We start from the raw sequence: 18626 nt of genomic DNA, 5'->3' as shown, positions 1-18626 counted from the left end.
TTCCACCAGAGAACTCGTACAGCTGATAAACACCTTCATCAAATAGGATGTATTTAAAATTAACTCAAAAAGTCATGCAGAAGAAGAAATAAGGGAAACTGCACCCTTCACAACAGCCATAAACAACATAAAATATCTAGGAGTAACTCTAACCAAGCAAATGAAGGACTTGTTTGAAAAAGAAAACTTCAAATCTCTGAAGAAGGAGATTGAAGATGACATCAGAAGATGGAAGGATTGTCCTTATTCATAGATCGGGAAAATTAAATAGTAAAAATGGCCATCTTACCAAAAGCAATTTACTGATTCAATGCAATCCCTATCAAAATACCTACACAATTTTTAAATCATTGATAGATCAATTCTCAACTTCATATGAAAAAACAAAATACCCAGAATAGCTAAAACAATCCTGTTCAATAAAAGTTCTTCTGGAGGAATTTCCATACCTGATCACAAGTTGTACTATAGAGCAACAGTAATTAAAACAGCATGGTATTGGCACAGCAATAGACTGGTTTATCAAGGGAATTGAGTGGAAGACTTAGAAATGAGTCCATACACATATGGACACTTGATTTTTGACAAAGAAGCCAAATCTATTCAATAGAAAAAGGATAGCATCTTCAACAAATGGTGCTGGTCTAACTGGATGTCTACATGTAGAAAAATGCAAGTAGATGCATATTTATCACCATACACAAAACTCAAGTCCAAGTGGATTAAAGATCTCAACATAAAACCAGAGACACTAAACCTGTTAGAAGAAAAAGTGGGGAAGAGCCTGGAACACATTGGCACAGGAAACAACTTCCTGAACAGAACTCCAACAGGCCAGGCCTTAAGGTCAACAATTAATAAACTGGAACTCATGAGGCTGAGAAGTTTCTGTAAGGCAGGAGATACTGTCAGCAGAACAAAGTGAAAGCCTACAGACTGGGAAAATATCTTCACCAACCCTACATCTGATAAAGGTCTAATATCCAAACTATATAAAGAACTCAAGAAATGAAACATCATCAAACCAAATAACTCAATTGAGAAATGGGGCTCAGAACTAAACAGAGAATTCTCAGCAGAGGAATATCGAATGGCTGGGACACACTTAAAGAAATGCTCAACATCCTTAGTCATCAGGGAAATGCAATCAAAATGACTCTGAGATTCCATCTTATACCTGTCAGTATGGCTAAGACAAAAAACTCAAATGACAGCATATGCTGGCGAGCACGCAGAGAAAGGAGAACACTTCTTCATTGCTGGTGGGAATGCAAACTAGTACAACCACTTTAGAAATCTATCTGGTGCTTTCTCAGAATATTAGGAATAGGGCTACCTCAAGACACAGCTATTCTACTCCTTGGAATATACCCAGAAGATGCTCTACCACACAACAAGGACATATGCTCTACCATGTTCGTTGCAGCCTTCTTCGGAATAGGCAGAACCTGGAAACAACCTAGATGTCCCTCAGTCGAAGAATGGATGAAGAAACTGTGGTACATTTACACTATGGAATACTGCACAACTATTAAAAACAAGGAATTTCCGAAATTTGTGGACAAATGGATAGAACTAGAAATGATCATACTGAGTGAGTTAACACAGAAGTAAAAAGACTCACTTGGTATATACTCACTTATAATTGGACACTAGCCCAAAAGGGATGTCCCATGAAAGTCTTCACTTGCCAGGAGATTGGGATAGATATGAGGACATCCTACTGGAACTCTAGATGAGAGATGTATGGAAGAATGGGGAAATAGAATGATCCAGAGGGTCCTAGACCTACAAGAAGAACATCATGATAGGCTGATCTGGGCCCAGGTGGGTCTGCTAAGGCTACAGCAGAAACCAAGGACAATACATGCAGTAAACATTGAACACCTGCTCTAATCTAGCCAATGGACAGGACATTCTCCACAGTTGTGTGGAAAGTGGGGACTGACTCTGACATGAACTGTGGTGCCCCATATTTGACCACTTCCCCTTGGTGGGGAGGCCTGGTGGCATTCAGAGAAAGGACAAACAGGTTACGAAAATGAGACCTGATGGCCTGTAACCATATGGTGGTGGAGGAGGTTCCCTTAGGTCATAGACCTAGGGGAGAGGAATAGGGTGAAAGAGGGAGGAAGGGCAGAACAGGAGGATACAAGTGAGGAGAAAACAATTGAGATGTAATCTGAATAAATTAATTACATACAAAAATGTTTGCCGAGTCAATTAAAGAAAAAGAATAAATGGCTGAGAAACTATTGGGGTGATTTATTACTTAAGTATATACTTCCATATATATATACATATATACATATATATATGCACATACTTAAGTGTATATACATATATAGAAAATCATGTAATCATAACATATCATTATGAAGATAATTAACATAAAACCATGCCTATAAGCTAAACCATATATTAAAATTATAGAAAACACAGTGCTGTGTACACTATGATTGAACTAATGGAGATATGTATACATCTGAGTGATAAATGGAAATTAAAACAACGGACATTTAGTACTTATTCATTGCCCTTTACTAGGTGGCAGAACTTGAGGGACCAGCAGAACAGGATCTGGGATCATCTTATGAGGTCAAAATTCAGCCCTATCATTTCTTAGCTGTTGGACTATGGGCAGCTGCTCAGTAGGTCTCAATCTCCTCTGCAAAATGGGGAGGGGGGATGGTGAACCCAAAAGCCCCAAGACCAACATTATGAGGTTATCATGAGCTAGTAGAAACAAATCTTGGACTTATGGTAGGTACACATGCATATGTAAGAGAATTTTCAGGGAAGAGAGGGAAAGAAGAAATGGTGTAATTATATTATACTTTCAGAAAATGAAGAAGAGGAGAATTTGGGACATCTTTTTTTACATTACTCCTTAAGTTGGGTATGGTGCATAGCTCCATTTTCAGAGGCACTCATTAAGTCCTCCCTACTCCAAGCACCAAGCCAGCTGTCCTGCCTTTGCCCTCCTGCAAAGGCCTGGTTGGTCTTCCTGGGCTCAGCTGGAACACCTGCAGGATGAGAAAGGGCAAGCATGCCGAGCCGAGGTGGAGGGATGTTTGCCTCCAGCCTTACAGCACTAAATTCTCTGATGACTTCAAGGAGAGAATGCACATGAAACCCCTGTGGAAGTATGTATAATTTTGTCAAATTTATTGAGGATATTTGGCCTGGCAAGAAATGGAAAATTCATAGGCCAGAAAGAGAATTAAAATGTCTCCAGGGCTGGGAATATTGTCCAGTGGTACAGAGCTTGGCTAGCATTAGTAAATCCCTGGGGTATTTGAGAAAGAGAGAGAGAGAGAGAGAGAGAGAGAGAGAGAGAGAGAGAGAGAGAGAGAGAGAGAGAGAGAGAGAGAGAGAGAGAGAGACAGAGACAGACAGAGACAGAGACAGACAGAGAGAGAGACAGAGAGAGAGACAGAGAGAGAGACAGAGAGAGAGAGACGGAGAGAGACAGACAGAAACAGAGACAGACAGAGACAGAGAGATGGAGACAGAGAGATGGAAACAGACAGAGAGATGGAAACAGAGAGAGACACAGAGAGAATCAGAGGGTTGGGGGAGAAACCTGTGGCCAGGAACTCAGAAGGAAAAGTTGGAGATCGAACTGCTGCACCCATAACTACTTGAATTTCTCTTTTTGTCATAATTTGAGGACACTAGACCAAATATCTGAGGCTCACACTTGCCAAAGCTGTGTGTATGCCAGAGCTTTGAAGAATCGACCCCCGACACAGTTGAAGGATGGGGGAAAGCTAAAGGCTGGAAGGGGACAACACGTCCTTGGACACGAGCCATCAGGAGAGTAGAGATCTAGACTAGGGCAAGAAAGGACCATCATGGCTCATCTTTGGACAAGCAGGTGTTGGTTTATGAGCAAACTATGAAAATTCAAGATTCAAGCTGCTCTAAATGTAATGTAGGGAACAAAAATCATGTGAGTTCAAGCAAGTGAATCTTTTGTTTGTTAAGAATCTACCACCATTTTCCAGACTAGTTTCAATTTCTTTCCCCCCTGCTGCTCTTGCTGGTGCAAAAAATAACCCTGAGCCACCAAAATTATATCATTTTGATATAACATACATTTGTGGGAGTAACCACAGAAGGAGTGGCTGGGCTTGTAGTAATAGGATCTACAGAGGCCCCAACCTGCAAATGGTCCATGTGTTGACTCATTGAATCACAGAAGCATTGAGAGTATAGAAGAATCTGTGTCCACCACAATGACATCTCCCTCCTCCCTGGTTTGCTTGCCTGTGTATCATATTCTGCACAGAGCAGAATAGTATGTCACTCTAAGCTGAAGGCTTAAGCTTCCATCTTACATATTCCATGTTTTAAAACTAGACAGAAAGGCTGAGGGGTGGGGTTGCAAAACAGCACAGCCAAATGATGAGCTAAAATAAGAGTATCCCAAACATGGAAAAGTCTTGTTATTTTGCATGAACAAGAACCTTTAGTGATGGGAGACACTGATTCTCTCAGTTTTCTTAATATGGCAGCTGCCCTGTATGAGTTACCCCAATAAAACAATAGGACATAGAAACTATTGTCCTGCCTGCACCACAGACAAGACGCTGAGAAAAGTAAGTACAAGAATAGCAATGCTTTGTGGTCACACTACCAGATATTTCACAACCAGAAATGGACCCAACTCATGCATTTTCTTCTCCAGTGTCTGTCTGTCTGTCTGTCTGTCTGTCTCCTCAACCCTCTTTTCCTACCTCCATCTCCTTTCTCCTATTTTTGTGACCACATTCACATGTTTATTGATGGTTTCTACCATGTATCAGTTCCAGTAGTTAAAATAAACCCTGATGTGGGAAATCCTTCTTTTTCCCTAAACCTTTGGTACTGAGATCTACACTTTGTACTTTATTGCTTCTGCACTGTGTAGGAAAGCCACTCACACTAGCATTCCTATTTAAGCCACAGGGAGGTATTTTGAGAACTTTGCTCTTTTTTATACTCTCCTAATACAGTCACACCTGGCTAAGATGAGAATTACTGACCAACAATCTTGCAAACTCTGAGTTTTATTTTCTAAATATCAACAGTGTCTTCATAGCTTGCACACTTGTTCTTCAGTTTCAAAACAAATGGGCAGGAATAACTGAAAGGTAGGCACTGGCAAATAAAACGTTTGATGGCATGACTTTTCAAGTTCAGAAATGCTGCTTTTTGTGTGTACGTACCTCTTTCATTTTACCTTCTCTGTGACCAAAGGCCACTCACATAATCTATCTATTTACTTTTTCTTAATAAGGTGTATGTATGTATGTATGCATGTATGTATATGTATGTATGCATGCTTGTGTATATATATGTGTGTGTGTATTGTTTATGTATGTGTGTGTTCGTATGTATGTGTGTATGTATGTATGTACGTATCATTAAATTGCTTTGACATTTCAATGAGACATTGCTGGACCCCCTAGGCTTAAGTTAGGATAAGATGGAGTAAAGAGAGCAGCATGCACAGCACACTGACGCCTCCCCTGGGACGGCACACACTCTTTGTATTTACTACTATACTTATTTTGTGTGGACCAGCAATACATTGTCCATCTTTATTTTTTTTTTGAACTAAATATAGCAGGATACTTTATTCCACTGAACTCTTCACATGCCAATTTACACAATTTTTAATTCATTCAATTATTGGATTCTTTTAAAATATAAATGTATCCATTTTATATCATTTTTAACCTTAAGTTTTCCTTTATGGCTATGTTATAGGCCATTTCACTCATATATTGTCCTTGGGAAGTGGGAGGGAGGGAAGAATGGGAGGAAACAGGGGAAGGGCTAACAATCGAGATGTAATATGAATAAAATAATAAAATGGAAAAAAACATTGTCCATCTTTATAAGGAAGATGTTCTGTCTTTAAAACTTTATGCAGATGACTGTGTGTGCAGAGGGTGAATGAAAGAATGAAAGGAATATGAGATAGTGTACATAAAGACGAAAAGAATGCTACTTAGAAAGTGTAGCTGTGGTGGCTACCAGAGCCAAGGGCACACTAATGCTCTAATGGACATTTTCAGCATTCTCATTCCTTTCTCTTTTCCACAACATTCAACTTTTGCCTGACTTCCAAACAGATCAAATAAATTTACATGTGACAGACACTGGCGAACAAACTGGAAACATTTGCTCCCAGCTATGGTTGCTGTAAATATATCACCAGGTCAGCTCATGAGAACTGAGTTGGTCTCTACTTTCCTTCAACCATGCACCGAAGGAAGACGCAGTAAATGCTCTTGGAGACTACAGAGGATCACTGGCACCTATACTTCTGTGTGTGAAAATGTGTGTATTTTTGATCTGTAAGAGGCAGAGGTGGGGGTGAGGGGAAACTAGGTCGGATGCTCTCATTTAACCCTGTGGGTTCTCAACAGTGAGGCTGGGGACAATCCCAATTAGCAACTGTCACCCAGCTTTCCTTAAACAGGTGTTCTGTTCCTATTTCCCTCAGGAGAGAATAAAGACACAGTTAAGGCAGGCAAGGCAAGCTGACAAGATCTCACTCTGATAATGAACATTCATTATCTTGTTTTTAAGTTCCCAACATCTGTCCATTTTTTAATGGTATGGAAACAGTCTCTCTGTTACCAACTGGAGGCTCAGGCTCTGATGTACAAAAACACTGAGTCAAGATCACAGAGCATTTTCATAACCAACATGGATGTGCAACTTGAACTTCAGATTTCAAACTCTAAACAGTTCAAACCTCAGTCCTTTGGGATGAGACAGATAAGGAGGCTTAGTCTGTTAGGAGCAGCACAATTCTCCAGAAACAGCAGTGACACAGTTGACAGAATCATCCTGTGTTTTGTGCATCTTTACAGTAGCTACTATGGACACCTTCCCTGGGTAGTGGTTCATTTTCTGTGTTCTGTGATTGCTCTACTTTGTACCATGGTGGCCACAGTATTCAGGCTCCATTGGCTCTTCCGTGATGTGATCTGATCACTCTACTTTCAGACCACAGGCTACTCACTCACCCTTTGACTGTGGGCTCCTTCGAGGGCTTCTTTGACCAACACAGTGTGGTAGAAATGACAAGCCCAGATAGCTAAAGCCTTTGGAAGGACTGTTTGCACTTTGTGCACCAGGGTATGCCAGCTAACATATATGATTTTGACTATCCTGAGACCACCATGGGGTGATAATTTGATAGACACACAGGCCACGAATGGAAAACACAGAGAAGAGAACTGCCCATCAGATCAATTATTACTCTGAATGGTGATTATTGCTAGATTAACTTTGTTGACAATGGCTCATTCCTTGTGGGATATCCAGCATCTATGAAGGTGTTGATACATAGTAGATGTGCAGAGATCCTTGGGGGGGGGAAGACTCATGTTCTTGTCTGAACAAACTTTATTCTGCTGGGTCTGCAGCATGGACACCTGCAGTGACGCTGCCAGTGTACACACAAGTGAGATGTCTCCTTGCTGGACCACAGCCATCTAGCCCCACATCTGCCTCCAACTTAAGAAATCTTAGCCGACTCCTGAAAAATACTCAAGCTTGACAAATGGCAAGCCTCTTCTCTTCATACAGGAGAAGGAATGTATGATTTAAGAGAGCAGAAAAGGTTTGCTGACTTTCCACAGGCTGCATTGCTTCAGGCAGAATTTCATTAAACAGAGCCTTGAGCAAAGTGTCTAGTGCCCCCTGGTCACATACACTTATTTACCCTTCCTGGCCCTTAGCAGAGAAGATCCAGGGGAAAGAGTTCAAGCAGGAGTGATGCAGTGTGAGGTCAGGATGCACTCCAAAAGATGCCAGGCAGCCTTTGCAAGGCCGACAGAACTGGGCCAGGTCGGTCTTCAGCCTTCTCTGGCCTTCATATTTTCACTGCCTTCATTTGCCCTCTGCTCTCCATAATAGAAATGTTGCAGCATCCTTTTTTGTCCAGTGGACTCAGAACCAGTGTGATCCTGCCTTCCTCTTTCCTTCTGAAGCTATGCATACATAGTCAATGTGTATTTCATCCTGGCTTCAGAGTGCCTGCAAAATCTCCTTCTTCCTTAGCTTGCTCCTCTCCCTAAGAGGTGGGCACTATTTCCTTTCCTTTCTGTGTTTTAGTTTATTGTTTGGTCATATTCCTAGGGACACTCTTGCCCTGGCCTCTCCCAGGTCTATACTTTTTGCCAGTAAGACTTCATAGCTGACATCTGGATTCCAAGAATAAATGAGGGAACATTATGGAAAGCTGCCACTTTGTGTGCCATAGGCAGTCACAGGAGAATGTGTTGTTTACACCAGAGGCCACCATCCAAGAGCCATAAGGCAACACACTAAGGTGCCAGAGGGAGGCAAACTGGAAACAGGAAGAGCCCCAAGACAGACAACACCTTTCAGTCACTGTACCAATTCCAAAACCAGCTACTTCTAGATTTGTTATCATTTTTAAATGAAATTATACTGCTACCTCTTCCCTCTAGCCTCTCCACTCCCACTCCCTTGCAAATTCATGCCTTTTATTTGTTAAGAAAGCAAAAGACTTGGTTCGAAGCCTTCCATGATAATATATATTTTGCATAGAAACGCCTTTCCTATAACTCCACATAGGCAATAAACTCTTTTAGCCAGTGGGAATTAAACACCACGTCTGTGTGAATGAAGCTTTATCATCAGGGCCTCAGATCCATGTGATGTTGCCATTTCCTCTGAAGTAAGATTCCATAGACACAGAGCAAAGAAGAGTTACCTCTTGGTGGTTTCCAACATCATCTGCCATAGCCTTTAAATGGGAGCAGGGTTTTGGCAGGAAGAAGAGGAGTGAAGTGACATACAAAGGGTCCTACATTTGAGAGCATGCGACACCTACGGAACAGTGGGGACAGCAGACTGTTGAACTGATGGTTTGGGTGAAGCTGTGCATTCCTTCCCCTGCAAGCACATTCCAAAAGGATACCTTCTCAGCCTTTCTATCCCCAACCACAGCAAACTACACCAAGCCCTGTGCTATTATTCATATGGTATTAACTTCCACTATCCAGTGCCTGAAACATATTAGCCACTCCAATAGCTGCCCATTGAACAAATGCATGAATGGTATTCTCTCATTAGCAGGACCCCAGGACTCCAGATGCCATTGGGCAACCTGTGGTCAAACTCAGCGCACAGGCAATAGAGTGATGCCCACCGAGGAGGCATATTCAATTTGCATACTCATCTATTTACAGGGCCATTGTGAAGTTTCCTAGTGGGAAATTCATTGTAAGTGTTGATAGTAAAGGCAATTGCTTAAAACTGAATCTGTATGGGTTTCCTGGAGACCAACTACCAGTGATAAAAACTTGCACTAAGGAAAAAAAAATAAAATTGTCAATTCTGTGCTGCCAACTCATTCTGGAGGTTGTAAAGCTACAGATGACATTTATTACACCCGTAGGATACTGTGCAGTGCCTATGCTGTGTAGGCTCCTAGTCCAGTGCTGTAACCTGGCTCTCTGCAGCATCCAGGCTACTTTTCATTAGCTTCTATTTGAACAGTCACCAGAGGAGCACCACTGTGATGGGGCCAAGGGTCCCTTAAGGGTATCTTCCCATCGTGTTGAATGGCAGAAAAGGAGTGTAGCAGGGCTTGAAGAAAAGCCTCCTTTCCAGAGTCACAATGGGGGATAGTCTCCAGAGGAACTCCATGGGGGTAACCTTGCTCTGCCAGGAACTGTAGGTGAAATGCTATCCTTGTCCCTAGTGACAAGGCTCTATGTGAGTGCCTCAGTTTGATTCACTGCTGCATCCCACCCGGGTTTCTCTCTGCCTAGGTTCTGGTCCTCCAATATTACATTGGCCTCTTTCAGTCACTTAACAACTAGCAGTTCAGTATTGCCCAGGAACAGATGGGTTAAGAGGTATAAACAGTCAGGCATGGTAGCACTTGGCTAATACCAGCACCCATGAAGCAGGCTGACTACACACTTAAGGCCAGCATGAGCCCCATGGCAGGATTCTGTCTCAAAAAGGGGAGTGGTTCACCAGTGGGTAAAGCACTTCCTTTGCCAGCCTACATGCTCGAGTTCGATTCCTGGGACCCACAGAAAAAGCTGGAGGTGGTGGCATGCCTCTGAAATCTTAGCATTGATATGAGAAGATGGGAGATAGAGACAAGAACATCGCCAGGATGCTCACAGGCTAGCTAGTCTGGAATACTCAGGAAGCAGCAGAAATAAAATAGAAAACAAGAACATACTCCTGAAAGTCCTCCGACCCTCACAACTGCACTGTGGCATGTGATTGTCCCCTAATTTTTTTTTTACGTAATAGAAAAGATAAAAACAGAAACATTCCAATCAGACATATCAATGCTGCAATTTTGGACATCTTGGCCCTTGCCCATGTGCCCTTTTGTTTTCGCTTACAATTAGTACTTTGCTAAGAGCTTTCCATGCACCAGATACCATACTAGGTACTAGACCAGTGGTCCTCCATCTTCTTAAAGCTGTGATCCTTTGAGGTAGTTCCTCATGTTGTGATAGCCCCCAACCTTAAAATTATTTCATCACTACTTAGTAACTGCAATTTTGCTACAGTTATGAATCACAGCGTAAAGATCAGATATGCCACCACTGTAAGGGTCACAACACACAGTTTGAGAAGCTCTGTTCTAGGCATTGACCAAGCTAGAAAAGGCCCATCTGTCATAAAGCTTAGCATTATGTGGTGGGAAGTGTAAAATGAGCAAGCCAGCAATTCAAAGGGCGGGTGGGCAAGATGTGCTGGTACCTCTATCCAGTGATTATTGCTGTTACTGATGCACCATTCAGGATGAGGTTTGAGGATGGGCAATAGAAAACATGATGCTGGATGAAACGAGACAAAATTTCCCCTTTGACATAAGGCTTGGATGATAATATGTAAAAGCTAGGAACAGTGGCCCCAGGCGGCAGGGAGAATGCCTTTTTTTATTTTTATTTTTGCTGTGCACACACTCTCCATTTGCTACAGTCCTCACCTGGTCCCACACATCACCTTAGCACTTGTCATCCTCTAACATACTGACTGTAGGTATCTGGTGCTCTTGCCCTCTCTCTGGCATGAGCAGGGAGTTCTATCTACAAACACCAGACTGGAAACTTCTGGGATGCAGTCTCTTTAGGAGTCTCACTCAACTAATAGCAGATGGGAACTGATACATACATGAGGCAACTCTGCTGCATAGGCCTGCAATATCCCAGAGTGCCCTGCAGCATGGGTCTGCCACAACTCGCCCATCCATCACCCTGGGATGACTGAATTCTCTGAATGTCTTACTTGCATATTCTTCTAAAGTCTTTCCCTAGGATCACTCTTAAAACATCTATAACTCAAGATAGCAACATACCCTCCATCACTCCATCTACATGGCAGCTGGAAGAAAAGATGAAATGGTGAAAACAAGGAGTTATGACTCTCATCCCTTAAAGATCACTTCTCGGGAATGCCATAGGATACTCAGTTTACACATGGTTGGCATGGCCTCCTTGTGTGGCAAAGGAGGCTGGGAAGTGTAGTTTCTGTTCTGATAGATGCTCCTTCCTGTGAGCTCAGACATCTGCTTCTCAGCAGATGGGGATAACAGCGATACTAAGGCAAGCTGATCACATCTAAAGGATAGAAAATGCGATGTTACGATGAGTGGTAAAGCAGATTTGGGGCTCCTATAGCCCAAAAATAGTATTTCACGATTCCTCTCAGCAGTGCCTTCCTAGCTTTGCACACTGGTGCTTGCCCCCTAACCTGTTCTCTGACTTGGTGGAAGCATAGCTCACCCCATTCAGTCCTTGGAGAAAAGCCAGGGTTTGGCTACAGTAAACCCTACTAAGCTGCAAATTTAATATTAACATCACATGAGATGGCTTATACTTCACCTTAATTTTAGATAAAATAAGAAGTGCCACAGTCTCAAATGACTTGCTTGAATAATACAGAGGTATTTCAATGGCTCAAGAGGATGCATGGCTAGTGACAAATGACTGGTCCAAACATGAAAGACACCGAGAAGCTCGGAAGACATGAAAATTTCAGGGTCTTGGTGTTACAGAGGATAGGAGGTATAACACTAAATCTACTATGCTTTTTTCTGCATAATGCATCACTAATGAGGACACTTTATCTTCCTAGGCACTCTAAGACATAGGTTCTGCCATTAGCATCACTTTAAAATAGAAGAAACAGAGCTAATATAATACCATTTGTTTCGCACAAGTGTAATATCAATAAAGATATTAATAATAACAACACCAATATGCTTTCTCTGTGCCAGGCACTTTTCTGAGTTACTCCCTCACCATAACAAAAGTACATCGAGGTTTCATCTCATGCCAAACATAATGGGTATCATTAAGAAAACAAACTGCCGATGCCAGTGAGTATAGTAGGGAAAAGGGGGCTTTGCACATAGCTGGTGGAAATGTGAATTAGTACAGTCTCAGCTGCCTCATAAGCAGCTATAGCACTCCTGGGTGTGCACATGAAGTAATCAGGCTCAGCAAGCCTTGGAGATGCCCGCACAGCCACCCAGGTACATGGCACACTTGCCAGGACCCATGCTATAGAGCCAGCCTAGACGTCTATCGACAGATTCATTAATACAGGGGCTGTAACATGGGGGCACATAGACTATGATTCAGGAACAAAGAAGAACGGCATCAATTCAATTACAGAAATATGAATGGAACTAGATACCATGTTAAGCCAAACAAGCCAGACTTACACAAATAGATATTTGTGGGGTTTTCTCAAATAAATAGGATCTAGATATTTTTAAGACATTAAAGTAGATTGACAACTATTTAGGAAGAGGGAGGAGAATAAAAAAGATGTAGTTGAGAAAAAGAGAAGAAATAAATATGATCAGCATACATGATATAACTATAAAAATGTTATAAGGAAGCACCTTTTGTACAGTTTAAATACACCAATAAAATATAAAAACATAAACCTCACCAAGCTTTGAGTTGGTTATAATTTCTATTTTATGAGTGGAGAAACTGAGATTTATTACAATGAGGAAGCAAATGAGAAATGCTGAGGATTTAAGGAACAACTATGCGCCTCGGCTGGATGCAGGAATCCTCTGGAGCTATCCGGCTGCTGTGACCTCAGGGGCATCAGCTACACATGACAAGGTCAAATAGGGCTTGGCCTCTTGGTGAATTCATTCCTTTTGTGGAGGGTCAACTGTAGTCATATTCTGAACAGTGAACCTCTCATCGTAAGGCTGCACTCATGTGTGCTGCTACCTACACTAGTGTGCCCTGGGACCCCTCATGGTAGGGCTGCACGCATGTGTGCTGCTACCTACACTAGTGTGCCCTGGGACCTCTCATGGTAAAGATGCCCTCATGTGTGTTGCTACCTACACTAGTGTGCCCTGGGACCCCTCATGGTAGGGCTGCACGCATGTGTGCTGCTACCTACACTAGTGTGCCCTGGGACCTCTCATGGTAAGGCTGCACTCATGTGTGCTGCTACCTACACTAGTGTGCCCTGGGACCCCTCATGGTAGGGCTGCACCCATGTGTGCTGCTACCTACACTAGTATGCCCTGGGACCTCTCAGGAGGCACTTTAAAGATGATCAGGTAGTGAGCCCTCCATTTTTTCCTAGTTCCTCAACTCTACCACTGTAGCTCCCAGCTCCCAGGAAGCCATTGGTAACACATACAATGAAGCAAAATGTGTATACCATCAGCTATTGGCTTTCTTTAGATCTTTTTCAAACATTCAGAAATTTAAAAATGTCCTTAGTTTCTGTGTTGCGAAAACCAGGAGGCAGGTCAAATTTGACTTGTGAATCTCAGTTTACCAGCCCATGATCTAGCACTGGTCAAAGTATATAGTCAAATCAATGCTTAGGGAGCCCTGGATTCCTTTCCAATTTGTACAAGACCCCAAGAATATGTCATTGCATCACTTTCTTTCTTATAGAGAAAGAATAGCAGAAAGTTAGAAAACTGTGATTTTGGCTCAGGTAATATGACTGAAGTACTGATGTCCACAACCAAAAGACTAGAGGAAAGTAGGATTTGCAGACTAAAGGGCCACTCAAGTCTTGCTGAGAAGGGCTAAACTTTCCTTAAACTATCAGATAAGTGCACAGTATCTTATGACATTTCTCCAGTTTGTGAGAGATTTTCTTTTGAACTGCATTCCTGTTCTTTCTGACATAGTCAGGAATGTATCTATCTTTCTCTCTTCTATTAGAAAGAAACCCAAAGCTCACAGATGTCTAGTGACCACACAGCTGATACACCTGTAGAAGGAACTCACAGGGAGGCCTGGCTCTAGTTTCTGCACTGCGTACTTTGCTTGGGATAGATGGAACGTCTAAGCCATAGTCCCCTGGAAAAAAAGGCAGTGGGACCCAGCAGGTCTGCTCTAGATTAATTGCTTCCTACTTGATCCAGAATATTCACTACTGTCTCGGCTACCACCCAGAAGCAAATGATGCTGGGAGACATATGCCCTAGCACCAGCTGGAGGCCAGTGTTTATAGAAGAGGGATTAATTAGACAAGCCAGCGAGATGACCCTGGATATAAGCCCTGCTTTCCACACAAACAGCTGGGAGTCCACCTACTGCTCAGGATCAGGAATGCCCAGTGGGGTAGAGACAGAGCAACTGATCCACAGACTGTGTTTCCAATCAGAACTGGAAGAATGATCAAAGCTAGTATCCCAGAATGCATGGTCCATGCTGGGACCTGGTCAAAGGGCATCTTATGTATTGTCTTAGTTAATTGTCATGGCAACTCCAGGGGACAGACTATTGCATTTACTCTGAGGATGAAGGAGTAAAGCTCTGTTCATTGGTGAGTTACCCTGCAGAAGTGTGTGGTCCTCTTCAGTATCTATGGAATCAGGAAATGGGAAATATCCCAGCACCCGGATGAGTCCTCTAAGCGAACAGAGATTAAATGTCTGTCCCTCCACTATCATCAACACATGTCCTTCCAGCCTGCTGTGCTCTCTGCCTCACTGAATCCAAAGTGATGGTTCACCAAGAGATCAGAGTTTTTGTTAGTGAAACTGATATCACAAGTTGTGCCTAGAAAGTGAAAGGCCAGTTTTCGGTCCCCAATATCACTATGCATATGGATGCAGATATTGTGCAATGTGCACATGCATGCACACACAAACACACATGCACACATGTACACATGTGCGTGCGTGCACATGCACACACACACACACACAGAGAGAGAAACATACACACAAGCACACACATGCACATGCACATGCAAGCAGGCAGCTCTTGAGTTTATAAAACACAACTCATTAATGAAGTTACAAAAAATAATTCTCCATTTCGACTGTGCAGAGGGACATGCCCTGGGAGGTATAGGACTTCTTAGGAATATTCTAGAAGACCTTGAGAATAAATTCCTCCTCTTGATCGAACTTTGATGACATTCCTTGAGCTCACTCACATTTCACTAGCCCATTTAGTCTGTTTTTTAGCAAGTATCCCATTGGGTAAATTGAGTGAAACTCCCGCACCCCTAGTATCTGATGAAATTCTTTAACCTCTACCTTTGGTATCTTATCACCCTGCCTTCCCTGCACTGAGTGGAAATTCTGCTGACACTGGATGAACTTTGGTGGGTCAGTATGAATTCTGCTCTGTTGCCTTGGCTAGAATTTCCCCTACACCCTCTTAGTAATTGCAAAGCCTGTAACCTCTACCCTTTTTTCCTTGGCCATAATTCTGTTTGATTTTGTATTCATGGCCAAGCCCAGTCTGCACTTCCTCTATGCCAAACAGTTCCTGAGCCAAATCTGCCCTCATCATTTTACATCCAACTGGCTCTGGTTTTCCTGACACATGGGTGTCATAGAAAGAAGTCACATGGGTAAAGGATGCATTTGTTTATTTGAAAAGCCCTACCAGTAAATGACACTTGACCTGAAAACAGGGTGCCCCAGCAATTCTGAAACACAAGGTCATTAGTGAACCCTTTGGGCTAGTTGTCATCCTCAGACTCCCCCAAATATTATCTGGAAAGGTGTTGAACCTCTTTTTGCTTAAATTTCTCATCTAAGAAACAGATCTAACAGCAGTGTGAAGACATAGACATAAGTTCCTGGCACAGGGGCTAGAACAGTGTGAGTGCTCAGTGGCTACTAGCAGTGGTGACTATAGCAGTCATTGCAATCAGAAATGAGAGAAGAGCCCAAGGGACAACAGCATGCAGCATTATAGTTCCAGGACATTTGTGGAGTGCCTGGAGTTTTATACAATCCCTAAACTCAAGAATCAATACAGGTAATTAGAACAAGTACACACAGAGATCAATGTTCTGAGGGGGCAGCAGCAGCAGCAGCAGAAATTATTTCCAGCTTGGGGAATAACAGGTGTTCAAAGAAGGGGGTGATATCTGAGATCATGCCACGACTAGAATTTATGCATTGAGAGGGCCTTCCAAGACGCAAGAGCAGCAGATCAGGGAGAAGCCACCGCTGCATGGGGTCTCATAGTGGCTACCAGCCATCATTCTTTATTCAAAAACATAAAATCTACGACATTAAGTAAACCCAAGGCACCAGGTCTTAGTTAGGTTTGTATTACTATGATAAACACCACAACTTAAAGGAACTTGAGAAAGAAAGGGTTTGTTTCAACTTAGAGATGACAGTGTGTCCTGAAGAGAAACCAGAGCAGGGAATCTAGGCAGTGATCTGGAGGCCTGAATGAAGCGTAGGCCATGGAGGAAGACTGCTTACTGGCTTACTAGCTTGCTCCGTATGGCTTACTCCAACCCCCTCCTTATACAGTGTAAGACCACTTTCTCAGGAGTGTCACCACCCACAGTCCCCTGCCATCTTTCCACATCAACTATCAACCAATCAGGAAAATGCTCTATAGATTTGGCTATGGGCCAATCTAAGGAAAGCGTTTTCTCAACCTAAGTCTTTCTTCCCTTATGGCTCCTGTCAAGTTGATAAAAAGAAAAAAAAATCTAACTGGGACACACTATATAGAGTTTCTATGTCTTCTGTAATAATGCCTGAGCTGGCCTAATTTAGATACTTTGATGACATTTTCCCAATTTTGTGTGAATGTTCAGTGTAGTGGTTTGAATAGGTTTGGCCACCATGGACTCATAGGCTTGAATATTTGGCCCGTAGGGAGTGACACTAGTAGGAGGTATGGCCTTGTTGGAGTAGGTGTGACCTTACTGGAAGAAATGTGTCACTGTAGGAGTGGGCTTTGAAGTCTCTTAGGCTCAAGCTACACCCAGTATGACAAGTAGTCTCCTTCTGCTGTCTGTGGATCAAGATGTAGAAATCTCAGCTCTTTCTCCAGCATCATGTCTGCCTGCACTCTGTCATATTTTCCTCCATGACAATAATAGGCTAAACCTCTGAAGCTGTAAGCCAGCATCAGTTAAATGTTTTCCTTTATAACAGCTGCGAGGTCAGCAACGTGGGTCTTCCAGCTGTTGCTGTGGGGACCCCAGCCTGAAGTGGTTGTGGGAATCACCCACCACAGTTTGCTGCAATGACGTGGAGGGTGGCAGAGGAAGTGGCAGCAAAACCACTGGCAGGTTAGCTGGCTTCTTCAGAAAGGTTTACTCACAAGCTTATTTGGCTGGTGTCCTTGCTACCTGCTATGAATCCCCTGTCTCCTTATTTAAATGTAGATCCATGCTATCTCATTCAGGATACTGATGGGTTTATTTTGCCAACTGGAGCTCATAAAACTGGAGACTAATATCAACTGGCTTTCTTTACCATTGGAGGATGTTGCATGACAGGGGCTGCATTTGGGGCAATGAACGGTCTTCATCTAGGATTGAAGGAAGCCCAGAGCATGGCCTGGTCCAAACCAAGAAATGTACAGATTTTGAACATGGTGTCTAGGCAAGGGGCACTTTGGGATAATATTCTAGGCTCTCTGGCTTTGTTCTACAGTTCATTTGGTATTACCATTGAGAAAACACAGGGTGCAGAAGATGGCCTCAACACAGTAGCAGCTGGAACCATGATGGAAACAGTATAACAGAGGTACAGGTGACCTTTGAGGAATCGCACACAGGGGCCTGGCAGGACCGACACTCACCAGTGTCTACGCACTTTATAGCAACTGGGAGTACATGAAAGGTTCCCTGCTCCAACAGTCACTCTCAAGAGTTTTGCCACCTCAGGAATGGGTGACACGTCATAATCATCCAGATCAATTAAAAAGTCAGTCTGGAGTTGCTTTCTCTCTTGTGCCTATGGTTACTTTGAGACTCTGATTTGCTGTCACAAAGATCACGGATGTTTATCCTGGTCTGCACTGCTTGCCCTTAAGTTAGTGGAAGCCAAACACTTTGGTGGCTCTGAGTATGTGTTTCCTTCTCCTTTGGAGATGATCTTGTACCTGTTTTCTCTCCTATCCCCAAATTGGAAAACCATTTGCTCTCCAAATTCAGGCCATACTTATTTTCAACACTTTTATCACCATGGTTTTTTTTTTTTATTTAAAAATCTAAAACTTATGTTATTGCCCTGTATTCCAAATAAAAGGTGAAAAGAAAAAAAAAAAGAGTTGCAGGGTCATGGTATCTCTTCCCATCAATAAAACCAAACTAAGACAATCGTATTCCACAGCAAAGTG

The 18626-nt window shown here is 42.7% G+C and overlaps 1 protein-coding gene and 1 pseudogene across 1 annotated transcript in view; one reads left to right on the top strand and one right to left on the bottom strand.

The window, feature by feature from the left end:
* Positions 1-18626, bottom strand: part of Hs3st4 (heparan sulfate-glucosamine 3-sulfotransferase 4) — a 430298-nt gene that overhangs the window by 157834 nt on the left and 253838 nt on the right. The gene's annotated exons all lie outside the window — the stretch shown is intronic.
* Positions 1-18626, top strand: part of LOC127190128 (mitochondrial import inner membrane translocase subunit Tim23-like) — a 47762-nt pseudogene that overhangs the window by 27008 nt on the left and 2128 nt on the right.

This window comes from Acomys russatus, chromosome 5 (genome assembly GCF_903995435.1).
Source record: "Acomys russatus chromosome 5, mAcoRus1.1, whole genome shotgun sequence".
Taxonomy (NCBI): domain Eukaryota; kingdom Metazoa; phylum Chordata; class Mammalia; order Rodentia; family Muridae; genus Acomys; species Acomys russatus.
The sequence above is the reverse complement of the archived record's forward strand: the minus strand, read 5'-3'. Positions and strand labels throughout refer to the sequence as shown.